At 39.5% G+C, this 17,113-nt stretch overlaps 1 pseudogene; it reads right to left on the reverse strand.

The window, feature by feature from the left end:
- Positions 1 to 560: 560 nt before the first annotated feature.
- Positions 561 to 14,897, reverse strand: LOC103290226 (claudin-7-like; annotated as a pseudogene).
- Positions 14,898 to 17,113: the final 2,216 nt, after the last annotated feature.

Genomic DNA, 17,113 nt, shown 5'->3' on the forward strand with positions numbered 1-17,113 from the left:
AGTGATTTGAAGACAGTCAAGGAGAAAGAATGACTACATATTCCTATGAGATGATATGAGGAAGTGGAACTATGGATGGGTGATGATAGAGGAAAATGGAAGAATTTCATGAATGGTGGATCCTCTTTCCTCTGAGAAATAGGAGTCTAGGTCGTCCCCTGACAGTAATTAGATGTGGGGCAATATTGAAGGCACTAGGAGGCAAAATGTAGAGTTACTCCGAGGAAAAGTCAAAGAACTGCAAGCAATGAGTAAGTGTTCATTTGAATTAGAAGTCATTGCTGGTCATGTCCTGCTACATACTACTGCCCATGAATTATTATTCATTCCTCAAAGCTCAACTTGTTTATTTTCCCAAAAAACATACATTTTATTACTGTACAAAAAGCACACCCACCCCTCCTTTGTTCTCCCCCACCCAGCGCCCAGGGAACTATACATGGTGTGCAGGACTGCAGTGACCTACAGCTTCCATTACGCATCCTGCCCACAGGCTAAGCTCTCTGCCCCAGGTCCTTTCAAGTGTCTAGGTTGCCAGGCTGGGGCAATGGAGTCCTAGCTCACACATACTCCTTGGCAGAGTTGGGCTTAGAGTATGAGCAGGGTGCCCCATACCTAGCTTTGTCCTCACTCCCAGGACAGGAGCAAGAGAGCATTGCAGCTCCCAAGAGGACCAGAGCAGACCCTGACCCAGCAGATGAAGATGGCAGGACCAAACTCGTACTTAATATTCATGGGGCCCAAAGGATTACAAAAGTCTGTGATAAACTACCAATAAAATTTTTAGTTATCACTTTAGGAACAGCTTTTTTTGTCCAGTACAATTGATTTTTCTAGAATATTCTCTTATTTCAATTAGCCAATTTAAATTAGCCTGAAAACTTGACTACTATTTTACTGTTAAATTTAAAAAATTAAAATTTAAAAGCTATCAAGATTACAGCATAAAATTTCCAAAAGCCTCCTAATATTTAAACCAAAAAGGGGGGGATAGTAGAAGAATATCATGTAAGGATAAATATCCTGTAAGTAGATTACATCTAGAAAATTTTTACTTTAGAAAATTAACTTCCATTTGTAATGCTAACAGCAAGACACCCATGTAAAACATACATGGGGTCAAAACAAGCCAAAGGAAAATTGTTTGGGCAAAAAATGAAAAAGGATCGCAAGTCAAATTTATAGAAAAGATTCCTTTATTAACTTTTGGTCGAGAATATGTTTGTATATTTTCAGAAAACAACTCCGAGACCATGTGGATTCCTGCAACAGAGAGGAATTGACAGGACTACTCCAGCCATGAAGACAGAAGAAAAACAGTCCAGAGACGGAAGACACTGATGATGCCTTGCCATACTAGCAGTCAGCAGCTGTGCGTCACTGCAGATTGCCCAGGACCAAACCAGAGAGGGTCGGACCTGCATTACCACCATTTGTACACCATCCAGAACTGAAATATCATTGCTGTTATGTACACATAAGGAACTGTTGGACATAGAAATTGGGACTCAAAAGAACTCTTGGCCCAGAAAGAAACTCACTATAGACTGATTCATTTGCCTCTCAGCATAACCATTATTGCTTGTCTCATTTTCAGTTCTTATAAGTGAATTTCTAGTATCACATGAGCTCACTCATCTAGGGGAAATGATGAACAACATAGACTGATGAACAAGAATAGCATTGATCAGACTGTCAAACCTCAGAGGGAAAGTAGGGGAGGGTGGGGACAAGGGAGATAGATCAACCAAAGGACTTGTGTGCTTGCATATGAGCCTAACCAGTGATCACGGACAACAGGGGGGTGGGGGCATGCGTGGGGAAGGGTTTGGGATGGGAGTGGGGGGAGATGAGGACAAATATGTGATACCTTAATCAATAAAGTAATTAAAAAAAAAAAGTCTGTGATAATCATATGGCCGTACCAGGAGCAAGCTGTCAAAGCAGCAAGACCTGCCACGATGAAAATGATGCCTCCCGTCATGGCTATACGGGCTTTTTTCACTTTTTCATCTCCCCCACAGCGTGTACACTTCATGCCCATCGTGGTCACGAACATGGCTAGGAAGCCCAGCATGAGAGACACAACCATTAGAGCTCTAGTGGCCTGAAGGGCCGCGGGCAGGGCGAGCATCGAGTCGTACATTTTGCAGCTGATCACTCCCGTGCTCTGACGCCGTCCATCCACAGCCCCTTGTGCATGGCCTGGGCTGTGATGATGTTGTCGCCCGCATACGAGCGCATTGCCGAGGCGGAAGGGCGGTGCACACCACCAGGCCCACCCAGGCCAGCAAGGCCAAGGAGAAGCCGAGCAGCTGCGGCCCGAGTTGGCCATTCCGCCCTCACAAAAGACGAGGGGTGCGGGCTGGAGCCTCTGCAGAAAAAGAAACTTTTGAGGGGGCGATCCCACCAGACAACTTGGGTTGGAGTTATAAGTCACCCAAAGCGAAAAATAGTTTCTGGTCGAGTGACTGAGAATTTTTTTATCACCCGAAGTAAGCACAAAGCGCCCCTCCGGCGGGCGAGGGTCTCACAGCAGAGGGAACAGGTTATGCTCCGAGGACTTGTGGCCTGCGGTCCCCGAAGTCCAGGCCGTCCCCCTCCCCCACCTCCTGTGCTCTCGGCCATGATTCCCAAACAAAAGGTGGAGGGGCCGAATGGGTGGTTCTGGGTGCAGAAGTCCCCGAAGGACCCTGGGCTCTCTGCCGGAGGCCGAGGTGCAAGCAGCAATGAGCTGGCAGGTGCGGGTGGGCGGATGCGGGCGGACAGGTGCAGCTCACCGAGTATATGTAGGGCGTTGGGGGCGTGCCCCCGGGGGCCCTTCAAAGCTCAATTTAGATGTAATTTCCTCTGGGATGTTTTCTGTGACATAAGCCATCACTAGTCTTGTTCAATTTTGAATCCTTAGACTTTGGTTGAGCACCTGGAACATACCAAGTGTTCAGATTTGCCAGATAAATGGATATTGCATGGTATTGCATGGGCTAATTCCTGGAATGGCCAGAGCCAGTTCAGATAAAAGTTTTCATTCAGTAAAATTAATCTTCACCTTTTTCCTCATCCTCCCCTCTTCTCATCTATCATGTTCTGCCTCCTGATGTCTTTTTTTTTTTAAGTATTTATTATTGATTTCAGAGAGGAAGAGAGAGAGAGAGCTAGAAACATCAATGATGAGAGAGAATCATTGATCAGCTGCCTCCCGAACACCCCCTACAGAGGATCGAGCCCACAAAAAAACAGGCATGTGCCCTTGACCAGAATTGAACCGGGGACTCTTCAGTAGAAGGCTGATGTTCTATCCACTGAGCCAAACCAGCCAAGCACAGATATAAATCTGCAAAAAAACTCCAGATTGTGACTAGGGCTGTCTCCTGATGTCTTTGTCATCTCTCCTCAACCTTCACCTCCCACATCCATCAGTTGACCCATCTGAAGCAGTCATACTTGCTCTCTGTTAACTATATACTAATATCTACCAACACACCACTCAAAAATTAATCCCAATGTAAACAACACTTAAAAATGAACATTTCACCCAAGTGTATTTGTTTTAAAAAGGAGAGACACTGAAAGTTGTCTAGATAAGCAAATGAGCTTGACTATTAAGAAGAAAATCCCATCCTAATACTTGGAAGCCTTGTCTCTGGCTGGCTTCCCTTTGACATCTCTGCTAACAGGCTCAGCTAGTTTACCTAAGGGAAAATTGCCATCACCACCTTTTTCATTCTGGGAAAGAGCTGATCTCCGCCATTATTTGGAAAAGGATTGGGGGAAAAATAAACATTTGTCACACTACTTAATAAGGATTGTATGTATATGGTGGACATCCATGCTTTAAAACACAAATTGTATGCCTCTCTTCCCTGCTCCAAGCTAAACTGTTTTTACACCTTTTACCTTACTGAAAAGTTTTGACTTGCCAAGTCTTAATAACTATGACATTTATTGGAGTCTGTGTTAACAGGGAGAAATTCTTGTAGGTTTCCCTGTCATTCCCTGTCCTTTATGTTCATAAGTTTCAGTACTGGATACATAGTGCTTTGGCCATGAAATGCTGAGGAATAATCTAACATATGACTTTATGATTCTTATCTCTTCCTCAGCAGAGACTAAATGGGAGAACTGAATTGTCTATGTAGAAAAATGGCAGCTTTAAAACCATGACCAATGAAGACATCACGGATAATGTTTACTGAGGCCTTAGAATTGGCATTAATTTGCTTAAATGCATGTGGTGTGAGTCTTTTGGCTGACAAGCATCTTTTTTGATATGATGTAGTATTTTAGGATAATTCTGAGTGATTCTCCTATACCCAGAAAATTGACACTCAGAGCTTACCATACCTGCAACCAGTAAATTAATTTTTTTCCTGTAGCTAAACCATGATTTGATTGCTGTTATTAATTTTAACTACCATGAATAAATTAGAAAATTATACTTTGTTTTGTCTCATAGGAATGTCTGTTTCAAAGCTGGAACCTGGGCCTTTTTTTACACTCATTCTCTTGAGTCAAATAAATTGCTTATCTCATAGGGACTCTACCATTTATTTTTTTCCTGGAATCTCTGGAAGCTAAAATACATGCAGGATTGGATTTGCCTGAGGAATGTTGAAACTTGTTCATTTGAATCCCCTTCCCTCAAGAGTTTCCTATCTGGTTCAATTCCTCATCTCCTCTTTCACAAATCCACAAAGATAATGCAGGTGGGATCCTGATCAGATTTGACCTACCCCAATTTAGCCACTGTTTAGAAAAATATGCAAGAAGAGAAATGAAAACAAAACAAAACACAACACACACACACCATAATAACTTCTAGTTTTCTGGTTTCTGTGTGACCTTTTATTCCTTCTGCTCGTTCCTTTTTATTCTGTTTTAATTCTTGTCCCATCCCCTAAAACATTTATTCATCATATGGTTATATGCAAGTTGATATTTTTGAAAGAAAAAAATAAACAAAAACTTTTTGACTTAGTCCACTTAGCACAAGGTTTGCAAAACAATGACTTATGAGCTGAGACCACGTGAAGGAGAAAATCTCACAGGAACACTGTGGAATTGCCACTTGCTTGATTTGTCCTTATGTGATCATCACACCTAAAAATAGCTTCTTTTGTTAATAAAATTGAGAATGTTGATATGTTCAGCTGGAAGAATCAAAAGAGGAAAGCTCATGGATTATAGCATTCTGTTAATTAACACAGACACAAGAATGCATATTGAGAAATAGCAAGAATTACAGGTCACAAGCTGCTTGATGCGAAAGGGTAGGAAGATTCCATCCTTTCCTCCATGGACAAGATAGAGGACTTGGAATGAACCCTCTCTAATTTATAAATCAACTCTACTTCTATTTCCAATCTATCTTTTAGTTATCTCATGTGAAAAGAGAATTGATGTGAAAAAAAAAAACACACAAAAACTCAGACATGCTCTTTAGAAACTCATACAGAAGAAAAGTTAGACAAAGAAACAATAGCTACTCCCAATAGATTTTTTTAAATACAGATCTAAACAAATACACAAACATTTCTCCTTCTTTTCCTATTTTTATCCATCTCTTTTCTTTTCCTCCTCCTCCTCCTCCTCCTCCTCCTCCTCCTCCTCCTCCTCCTCCTCCTCCTCCTCCTCCTCCTCCTCCTCCTCCTCCTCTTCCTCTTCTTCTTCTTCTTCTTCTTCTTCTTCTTCTTCTTCTTCTTCTTCTTCTCTCTCTTTCTCTCCTTCTCTATTTCTCTCTGATAATTTATTTAAAACAAATTTTCTCCATTCTTCTTTGCCAATTAGAGCCATAGCATCTAGCTCCAGATGCTCCCTTTTTATGAAGTCTTCCTGGATGAGTCCTTCAAAGCCCGCAGTATCTTTACATCTTTCCCTTTATGTATAAAATAACCACATAATTTATTGTCATAGTGGGACACTTTTGAGAACAAAAGGGGGTACTCAATAATTATTCTGAGACAGAGGACATAGTTAGGGCTATAGCTGGCAAACTGGTATACAACTTCCCTACTTTTAGGTGTCTCTTTTGCTGACTAAATGTTGTTTTACATTTATTGACATGCTGCTGGGGGAATCTTTCTCAAATTACTTCTTGCAAGCCAACTGAGTTGCAAATACAGTGGCTTCTCTTCTAGTATTCCTTTCCTTTGTCAGCAAATGTTCATTATTTGGGAGAAAGCTTAAAAGGCTGAAATCTGAAAAGATCACAGGGGTATATGAAAAGATCACAGGGGTATATGAAAAATCTCTCACAAATTGGCCTACTTGATTCTGGTACCTGCTCATTGAGGGTCCTCTATTTATCTCGGCTTTTTGGGAGGGCATTTAGATGGAACCCCAAGTAAAATAAAACATACACAACTGTATTGTGACATATACGTATAGTATGTAAAAAAGAGGCCATAAAACATTTATCCTATATAATAAAGAGGTAATACACAAGTTGACCCTCACACCATCGCACAAGATGGCCATCCCCATGTGGTCAAAGATGGCTGCTCCCATGTGGTCAAAGATGGCCACCAGAAGATGGCTGGCAGGGAAGGGTAGTTGTGGGTGATCAGGCCAGCAGGGGAGGGCAGTTGGGGGGGACCAGGCCTGCAGGGGAGGGCAGTTGTGGGGGACCAGGCCTGCAGGGGAGGGCAATTAAGGGCAACAAGGTCAGGAGGGGAGGGCAATTGGGGCCAACCAGGCCAGCAGGGGAGGGCAGTTGCAGGGGACAAGGCCTGCAGGAGAGGGCAGTGGGGGAGGACCTGGCCTGCAGGGGAGGACAGTTGGGGGCAACCGGGCCTGCAGGGGAGGACAGTTAGGGGTGACCAGGCTGGCAAGGGAGTGCAGTTAGGGGTGACCAGGCCTGCAGGGGAGGGCAGTTAAGGGCAACCGGGCTGGCAGGGGAGGGCAGTTGGGGGTGAATGAGCTGGCAAGGGAGCAGTTAGGCGTTGATCAGGCTGGCAGGGGAGGGCAGTTAGGGGCAACCGAGCTGGCAGGGGAGGATAGTTGGGGGCAACCGGGCCTGCAGGGGAGGACAGTTAGGGGTGACCAGGCTGGCAAGGGAGTGCAGCTAGGGGTGACCAGGCCTGCAGGGGAGGGCAGTTAAGGGCAACCGGGCTGGCAGGGGAGGGCAGTTGGGGGTGAATGAGCCGGCAAGGGAGCAGTTAGGCGTTGATTAGGCTGGCAGGGGAGGGCAGTTGGGGGCGACCGGGCCTGTAGGGGAGGGCAGTTAGGGGCAACCGGGCTGGCAAGGGAGGGCAGTTGAGAGTGAATGGGCCGGCAGGGGAGCAGTTAGGCATTGATCAGGCTGGCAGGGGAGTGGTTAGGGGGTGATCAGACTGGCAGGCAGGTGAGCGGTTGGGAGCCAGCAGTCCCAGATTGTGAGAGGGATGTCCAACTGCTGGTTTAGGCCTGATCCCACATGTCTGACTGACCATTTAGGCCCGATCCCACAGGCAGTCGGACATTCCCTGAGGGGTCCCAGATTGAAGAGGGTTCTGGCTGGGCTGAGGGACACCCTCCCCCCATGCACAAATTTCATGCACCGGGCCTCTAGTGTATATATAAAGAATAACAATAAAAGAAATGGCCATGTACCTATCAACTAGATTATGAAATAGAATATTGCCAATATTTTGGAACCACCCTCCTCACCTAGCAAATCTCAGTGATCATTCCTTCCTGCTCCCTTTGTCAGAGTAATTGCACTTACTTTTCTTTTAATTATTCCCAGCTTTGCTTTATAGTTTTACACACATGTGTGTACCCCTAAACAAGACCTCTGCTTTTTGGTGTCAAATAGTATTTTCATGTAATAAGGAAAGAAAAGCACTGCCATGTTGCCTAGTTCAGGAACATGCTGTCCTTTTTTAAGAAAAAAACTCCTAAAATATGATGTGCTTTTCAAATACCTAACTGAGGTGAATATCAACATATATGTAAGGAAAGAATTTTAGGGAGATACCCCAGCAGCTATGTTCCACCACTCAAGCTCCGTCTTTGTTTTCCATTTCCTTCTATTTTATGATTAAAATCTAGCATTCCATTCAGAATTTAAATAAAAAACTAATGTCACCAGAAAAGTGTTGACTGATGTGAGATTTCCAACCTGTGACAATTCTGCAGGCAAGTCCCACATTAGGTGAAATAATTAACTATACAAAGCATGTTGAAAATGATGCCCACTAAATTTCTGTCCTCTTCCCTTCCATGCCCACCCTGGGTAGCCAGTACCCTCTCTCATTATTTATCATCTTGTCCATTCAAAACTTAAAACTCATCATTCACATTGACTAACTTTAGGACAGGGAGTTTTATATATTTCCTAACAAAATAATCCAGTAGCAAAGAATAAGATATTTTCAAGAGTCTCTAGACATGAAAGCTGTGGTCAGCATAGATTTACCTATTTTTATTGTGAGGTATATCATAAGTATGCAAACGTGTCTAAAATACATCTACTTGGTAAAGGATAACAATAAAATAAGTACCTACATACCTACCACCTAGCCTTAGAAATAGACCACAATCTGTAGTTAACTGACATTTGAATTTGACACTACTGCAAAAAGCACAGATATAAAATTTTGAGTCTTTACCTCCTGGTATACATGTGCAAGAATCTTTGAGTATGAAGCTAGAGGTAGATTTTTGGATCATAGAGTATGAATGTTCAATTTCCAGGCAATTCCAAACCATTTTCCAAAGTAGAACACATTTAAATCCCCACCGGATATAAATGAGAGTTCCTATTGCTCAATATCCTCATTAGTACATGCCATTGTGCCCCAAAAAAGTTAATTTTAAATCTGTATGTGAAATGAAATCTCATTGTGATCTTGTATGTTGTGTTTCTCTAATTACTGAAGAAGCTACGCATCTTTTCATGTGTTTATTATAGACCATACATGTTTTCTTTTCTTTGAAATTCCTGTTAGGGAGTTTTGCCCATTTCCCTATTGAGTGTTTTCTTTTTTTTCTTATTAATTGATAGGAGCTAATCAAAGTAGGAGTAGTGAGAGGCACATTTTTTTTAACTATGTACTTTCATAAATTGTATATGAGGTAATTATCTTTTTTCATTCAATAGCTAATTATTTTCACTCTGGTGGTGGGCCCATTTGACAAAGAAAAGAACTTACTTTTAAAGTTATTGATTCTTCTTGACATTTCCCATTTGACTTATTCTTTAACATGATATTCTCAAGATTTCTGACTTCACTCATATGTGGAATATAAAACTGAAAACAATGAAAAAACAAGTCAAACAAACAAAAACTGATAGGCACAGACAACAGTATGGTGGTTACCAGAGGAAAAGGAGAATAGGAGGGGGTCAACTATATGGTGATAGAAGGAGATTTGACTTTGGGTGGTGAACACACAATGCGATATTTAGATGATAGGTTATAGAATTGTACACTTTAAACCGATATAATTTTATTAACCAATGTCATCCCAATAAATTTAATTTTTTAAAAGTTATTTATTCTTTAATCTTTTACTTTGTGCATATTAAATTTTGTTTGTAGAGACTACCTACATTCTTTTCTTCAAATTTCATAATGTTAACTTTCACATCTATTTCTGTAATCCTCTTTCAATTTGATATTCAACATTTATTGAATAGTTTATCTTTTCAATAAATAGTTTGTAATGATTTCAAATACCATTTTTGTCATACATCAAGTTTCCCTGTATCTGTGCATTTGTTTCTAAGTTCTCCATTCTGTTATTTTAATCTATGTGTTAATTAGTGGGCAAAATCTGATTGTTAGTAACTTAATTAGTATAGTTTTACAATATATTAATATCTAATAGGACAAATTCTTATTTTCCTCTCTTAGAAGCATAATGATTACCCATTATCCTTTCATTTTTCATATAAATTTCAAAAACAGATTGTCAAATTCCATTATGAAACATTTTGCAACTGTTATTATAGTTATATTTACTATTAGATCCATTTAAAGGGAATTGACAACTTTATGATATGACTTTTCTTATCCAAGAACATATTGTTTATCAACCCAAGCCATTATGCTCAATTAATATTTGCCAAAGGAGGCAAGAGCATTCAATGGAGTCAAGACAGTCTCTTCAATACATGGTGTTGGGAAAATTGGACAGATACTTGCAAAGACAATGAAACTAGATCACCAACTTACACCATAAACAAACAAAAAAAAAACCTTCAAAATGGATAAAGGACTTAAATGTAAGACAGGAAACCAAAAAAATCTTAGAAGAAGCCATAAGCAGCAAAATACCAGACATTTGTCACAGCAATATCTTTACCAATACATCTCTTAGGCCAATGGAAACTAAGGGAAAATAAACAAATGGGACTACATCAAAATGAAAAGCTTCTGTACAGCAAAAGAAACCATCAACAAAACAACAAGAAAGCCCACTGAATGGAGAACATAGTTGCCAATATTATCTCCGATAAGGGTTTAATCTCTAAAAGTTATAGGGAACTCATACAACTTAACAAAGGAAGATAAACAATCCAATCAAAAAATGGGCAACGGACCTAAATAGACACTTTTCAAAAGAGGACATACAGAAAGCCAAGAGACATATGAAAACATGCTCAAATTCACTAATCAAAACAATAATGAGGTACTATCTCACACCTGTCAGAATGGCTATTATCAACAAATCAACAAATGACAAGTGCTAGAGAGGATGCAGAGAAAAAGGAACCCTCTTGCACTGCTGGTGGGAATTCAGACTGGTGCCTCCACTGTGGAAGACAGTATGGTGTTTCCTCAAAAAATTAAAAATGGAACTGCCATTTGACCCAGTAATCCCACTTCTAGAAAAAATATCCCAAGAAAACAGAAACACCAATCAGAAAGGACATATGCACCCCTATGTTCATAGCAGCACAATTTACAATAGCTAAGATTTGGAAACAGCCTAAGTGCCCATCAGCAGATGAGTAGATTAGAAAACTGTGGTACATCTACATGATAGAATACTGTGCTGCTGTAAAAAAGAAAGAACTCTTACCATTTGCAGCAGCATGGATGAAACTGGAGAGCATTATGCTTAGCAAAATAAGCCTATCGGAGAAAGATAAATATCACATGATCTCACTCATTTGTGGATTATAATGAACAACATAAACTGATGAACAAAAATAGAACCAGAGTCATAGAAGCATTGAATAGACTGTCCAACCTATGAGGGAAGGTGGGGATTGAGGGGGTAAGAGATCAACCAAAGGACTTGTATGCATGCATATGAGCATAACCAATGGACACAGACAGAGGCAGAGCGGGGAGAGGTGAGGGCATGTGTTGGGGGTGGGGGTGGCCAGGGAGAGGTCAATGGGGGAAAAGGATACTTATGTAATGCTTTAAACAATAAAAAAAATAAATTAAAAAAAAAAAGAACAGGTTGTTTTTTTCATTAGTTGAGTCCTTTAATGAACTTCAAAAAGCTTTCCAATTATGCATGCTTTGTATACCTTTTCTAGATTGACTCCTATATGTTTGTGTACTCTATATAATGTGTTGCTTTTGTAAAAGGTATTTTAAATTACATTTTGTATGTGAACTTGGTATCTGATAGGTTTGTTTCTGTCTTTGCAACTCTTGAATTATTGATTTAATGTTTTACTTTGATGGTTGAGACTTCCACTACAATATGCAAAAGAAGTGGTGATAGTAGTCATCCTTGTCTTGCTCATGATTTAAAAAAAAAATAGTTTCAAATGTTTACTGTTATTCATGATGTTTGCACTAGAGTGTTTTATGTTTTGTTTTGTTTTTAAATTTCTGGGTTCTTTATTCTTTTTTATTTTTTTTTTATATTTTATTGTCTAAAGTTTTACATATGTCTCCTTTTTCCCCAATTAACACCCCCCTCCCCCCCTACCAGCCATTCCAACCCTGGGCAAGCCCCCACCTCCCCAGTGTCTGTGTCCATTGGTTATGCTAATATGCATGCATACAAGTCCTTTATAGGTCTTCTTATCAAGTTAGAGGCATTCTTTTCAATTCATACTTGTCAAAAGTTTTATCACAAATGATTACTTGATTTTGACACCTTTTTGCTACTATGGGTATAATTATGTAGTTTCTATTTTTTCCCTTGTAAATGCAGTGACTTAAAATAATCCTGACCTGTAATTTTCCTATTTTGTTTTGTCTTTAGTTTTTTATATCGAGGTTGCGCAAGTCTCATGAAATATGTTGAAGAGTGTTCCATCTCTTTCTATTCTCTGGGAGAGTTTGTGTAAGAAATGTTTGCCAAACGTTAGATCATTTGGCATGCTATTCCTTTGTGGGATTTTAAACTACGGATTAAATTATGGTTTTAATTTCTAGGGGATTTCTACTTCGTCTCAAGTCATTCCTATAAGTTATATTTCCTACAAATTTATACATTTCATCAGTTTACAAACTTATTTGTCTAAAGTTGCTCATAATATTTTCTTACTTCTTTTTAATATCTGTGGAGTAAAATATATTTCCTCTTTTTTATGCCTAATGGTATTTGTTTTCATATTCTCTCCTTTTTATTTTTATTTATTTTTTTTTGATAAAGCTATTGGACACTTGTGGTTTTTTTCAAACAACTTTTAGTTTTTTGAATACTTATATGAAATTTTACTTTCTATTTTATTTGTTTCTGTACTTATTTATATTATCTGTTTTCTACTTTTTTGTTAGGTGTATTCTGTTTTTATTTTCCCAGTTTCTTAGAATCAGTATTGAGCTCATTTAACTTTAAGCCTTCCCTCTTTTCTAATATAAAAATTGCAAACTAGTATATTTTTCCCTATAAAAACTGTTTTTTTGCACCCCACAAATTTTGCATTAGTATATATTGTACATGGTGTTTTTATTAGTTCTGACTGCATACATATTGCATAAATGAAACAATTACCTTATTACATTATATGACAATGTGTTAAGAGCGTTTAGGGCACAGAGTATGGCTTTCATAATTTCTAATGTGCATATTCTCTTAACCAAGATGTATCTTAAATAACTTTATAATTTGCTTTCTCTTTTAGCAGGGTGAAAACAAAATTAGCAGTTAATTTTTTTTTAAATGTTCCTACAAAAAGGCTAATGGCCTTTTGCATTTTTGTCACCTAAAATACAGAGAAAACAGAACGTGATATAGCAAGAGAAAACAAGGGAGCATGTGCTGTCTGTTGAAATTATTTCTTAGTAGGCACCACTGCCTTTGCATTCAGACTGTTAAGGAGGCCTAGTCTTGATGCCCATGAGCCTGATTTGTTTTTATACTCAAGCCTTCATCACTCTGTTCCTTCAGCAAGTCCCTTAAGCTTTAGGAGCCTTGGTTTCCTTATTTGGAAATTGAACCTCCCAGGATATTTTCCAAGGATTTGATGAATATGGAAGCACTTTTTTAAAAGTTCTATGCAAATATAAAGATTATTTTTCTTTCTATGTCAGTATAAATCCCCAAATGTTTATGCCTCGGTTCTTCTTCTCATGTGTGCCTTTTTGTATTTCCTCCAGGAAGCCTTCACTTTCTCTGTCCAAAGAGGCCACATGTCGCAGATTGTTTCTTTATAGATGTGAAAGCCCCTGGAGATCACATATTCAAAGCTCTTCCAATTGCAGATGAAAAAACCGAAGGTTTAGATAATGTTTATCCCACTGTCTATAAACAGCAGATGTGAAGTGAAATGTCCTAATAGTATCAGAGCCAAAACCAAAATAAAGATTTCTCTTCCAACCTGGTGTTTTCTACCATGTTCTTACCTGATAAGTGACACTTTTAATTTTTCTTTAGTTTTGACCACTAATTCGCCACCATTTATGCTCACTATTCCATCCAGCAATGGCTCTCTGTCAGCCTACCTGAAGTAACAGTTAAAAGGCTTTCAAAAAGCCGTGCAATTTCCCCACAGTGTACCTATTAATTTAAAGATGAGCCTCAAGATGCCTAAATAGTTTTAAATAAAGTAAAATTTATTCAACAAAATACAGCCCTTTAGATGTCTAAAACCAGTATTAGAGTACTCATTGTAGGGCTGAATGACATGCATCTCACAATTGCCCATTTGTTTTCCACCCTGAGAAAAACAGCCCCTAGTGGCAAGTCACTTAACTTATAAACTAATGGGCTCCATTAAATTTATATTGATGGATTTGATACCAACCATCACCCAGCAAGGTTCCTTCAGTCCATATATTCAGCCACCATGACTTGGGTGCATTTCATGGGAATATTTTCAGGAAGATAGTTCACTTAAGCCTGGGTGGCAGTGGACAGTTCTAGCTGAAAGGACGTGGGCCCAGATGATCCGGTTGCTCTAGCATCCTCAACAATGGCTGTGGATGATCGCTTGCTCTAAGGAGCTTCAACATCCTTCGTGAAAAGGGAGCAGGTAGGGGTCTGGTCAGCCCTGCCTCGTCTGACAGCTACAGAGAGATCTGGCAGAGCGGTGGTGAGTTCACAGCCATGCGGCCTCTGCTCTGCAGCAGCCTGGGCGTCCCCCGGCCAGCGCCCGCGCCCCTCCGCCGCGGCACCAGGAGTCTCCAGTCATTATGCACTGTAGAGAAATCAAAGAATTCCACCACGAAGCCCTGGAATGCCTGGCTGCCTCCCAGCTTTCTGATGAAGAAGTAAATTCCATTGTTGTCTCACTCCCCTTTCCGCACTCTCGGGATCAGCAGTTACTGTACGCCAGCACCTTTCTCCCCGCAGGAGACTGCTGGGCCACACCAGGAAGCCCAGAAATCTCATAAGATAAACTCACAGCGCTCCCCGCATTTATCTTCCACACTCTCGTCTGTCTCTCCTGTCAGGGACAGTGGGCTTCGTGACTTTCGCCATGCCCTGGGCTGTTGCGTGTTCGCTGCTGCCAATGACTCTTTGAACTGATCCCAAGTCTGTGTCAGAAAAGCCATGATGGATTCCCATTGCCATCCTGAACCGCAGATTGGGATATCGCACCTTTAAACCGTGAGGCCTGGTAAACAATACAGCATGTACCCAGCTTCATAAACACTCCCGTTACAAAGGGCACTGCAAACCCAGTGTGATAGGACTTGACCTTAAAAGCTATAGACAATCTAGCGGAGCACAGACGGTTTCATAAAGTACAATCACTTCCTGGAATTCTTGGGTCAGTGCAGTCGGAGCCGTGCAAATCCTGTTTTCCTTGCATTGTTTCCTGCATGTGAATATCATCAGTCTAGCAGGACTGTAACCATGGCACTTGTAAATAGCCAAGGGGCGACTTCTGATAAAGGCTTACAGCTTTAAGGAGATTTTTTTTTTTTTTAAAGACAAGCCTGAATCAAACTTACAAATGCCATCTGTCAACAACAAAGTTGACGAATTGCAGTTTCAAAAGCACATACATCCAGACCCAGATGTTTTTAAGTCACCAAAGGAAACAAAATAGATGCTCACAGCATTGAGACCAGTGTGAGTTGTTCCTCATTTGTTGTAATGTCAATTTACACAAATTCATAAAAAGCAAGTAGATGAACACTAACCAGAATCGTAAGAGCTTCTTTCCATATATGGTTCTTTTTTCACTGAACAAGTTTGTGAAATAATAGTTTGGTCCTTCAGTTTCGCCACTCAGTAATAAAAAGAAAAAAGAAAAAAGCAGTGATGCTACCCCTTGAAAATAGATATTCTTCACTGTTGGACAATTCCACTCCAACTTTATTTGCTACTTGACAGGTTGTTAATTATACTCTGAGAGAGTATAAAGGAGGAGACAGACCAAAACAGACTAAAGATATATTTTCCCCATTTGCTATAAATTCAGTATATAAAATTTGGAACTGCAGAATCAATCCCGATTCTTTAGTGTTGGACCTGATTGAGATGTTGGTTGAGCTGACACCTTGTTAAACTTTTCAGCAGATTTAAAATAGGATGAATAGTGGACAAAATGTTGACAAAAGTGTTTTAAGGCTCTGAGAAAGATTTCCTTAGGAGAAAAATAAAGAAAACAAATCTTATAAAACTCTCAATTATGTTTTCATAGATGCCCATGTCTGATTTTAAATAAGTGGCTAAGGAAGTAGAACTTAAAAGTTTCTATCACAAAAAAATAAATTGTTGTAACTATGTATGCTGATGGATGTTAACTAGACTTATTGTAGTGACCATTTTGCAATATATACAAAGATTATATCATGTTGTATACCTGAAGTTAGTATAATGTTATGTCATTTATATCTCAATAAAAATAAATAAAACTTAAATTAAATAATTTTATTTTCTAAAGTTTAAGTTTAAGCCCTGGCCAGTGTGGCTCAGTCCTATGCACCCAAAGGTCACCAGTTCAATTCCTGGTCAGGGCACATACCCAGGTTTCAGGTTTGGTCCCTGGTTGGGGTGTGTATGGGAGGCAACCAATTGATTCTTCTCTCTCTCTCTCTCTCTCTCTCTCTCTCTCTCTCTCTCTCTCTCTCTCTCTTTCTCTCTCCCTTCCTCTCTTTAAAATCAATAAAAACATATAAAAATAAATGTTAAATAAAATCACTAATATCTGATCATTATTTTCACATGAGTATTAAGGATCATCAGCTTAATACCTTTGGGTAATAATTAAATCTTTAATTATGCTAACACATTATACATAGTAAGTATTAACAGTCTTAGGGTGGTAAAATACTAAAAAATATAAATATTAAAAATACAAAATACTTCCCAGTTTAATCATTTATCTTAAAAGATTAGCACAAGTATTTTCAATAAATTGTTTTTCTCAAAATATAACTTAGGATGGTGATCTGTTTTCATATCCCCACTTTCCATGAAATTACTCTGTGTTTCGATATCCTATAGTGATTTCATAAAATCTATAATGATTTACAAAGGAGCAAGGCTCTGAAAGCTCTTGTGTAAAGCCACATAGCTAACAAGTAGCAGACTCAGGATTTGAGTCTAGGTGCTCATGGCTTAAAAGCAATGTTATTTAACCCTAATAATGCAATTGCATTGACAGCAGATTTCAGACACAAATGTTCTGAAGAATCTGGAGAAAGAGGAAAGAATTGGACAGAACTGATGCATATGGACAGAAGATGCTGTGAGTTAGGACAGGAAACAAGTGGCATGATTCAGTCATGAAGCAATATCATTTCAACTTGATTTTTCT

The sequence above is a fragment of the Eptesicus fuscus genome, chromosome 9 (genome assembly GCF_027574615.1).
Source record: "Eptesicus fuscus isolate TK198812 chromosome 9, DD_ASM_mEF_20220401, whole genome shotgun sequence".
NCBI lineage: Eukaryota > Metazoa > Chordata > Mammalia > Chiroptera > Vespertilionidae > Eptesicus > Eptesicus fuscus.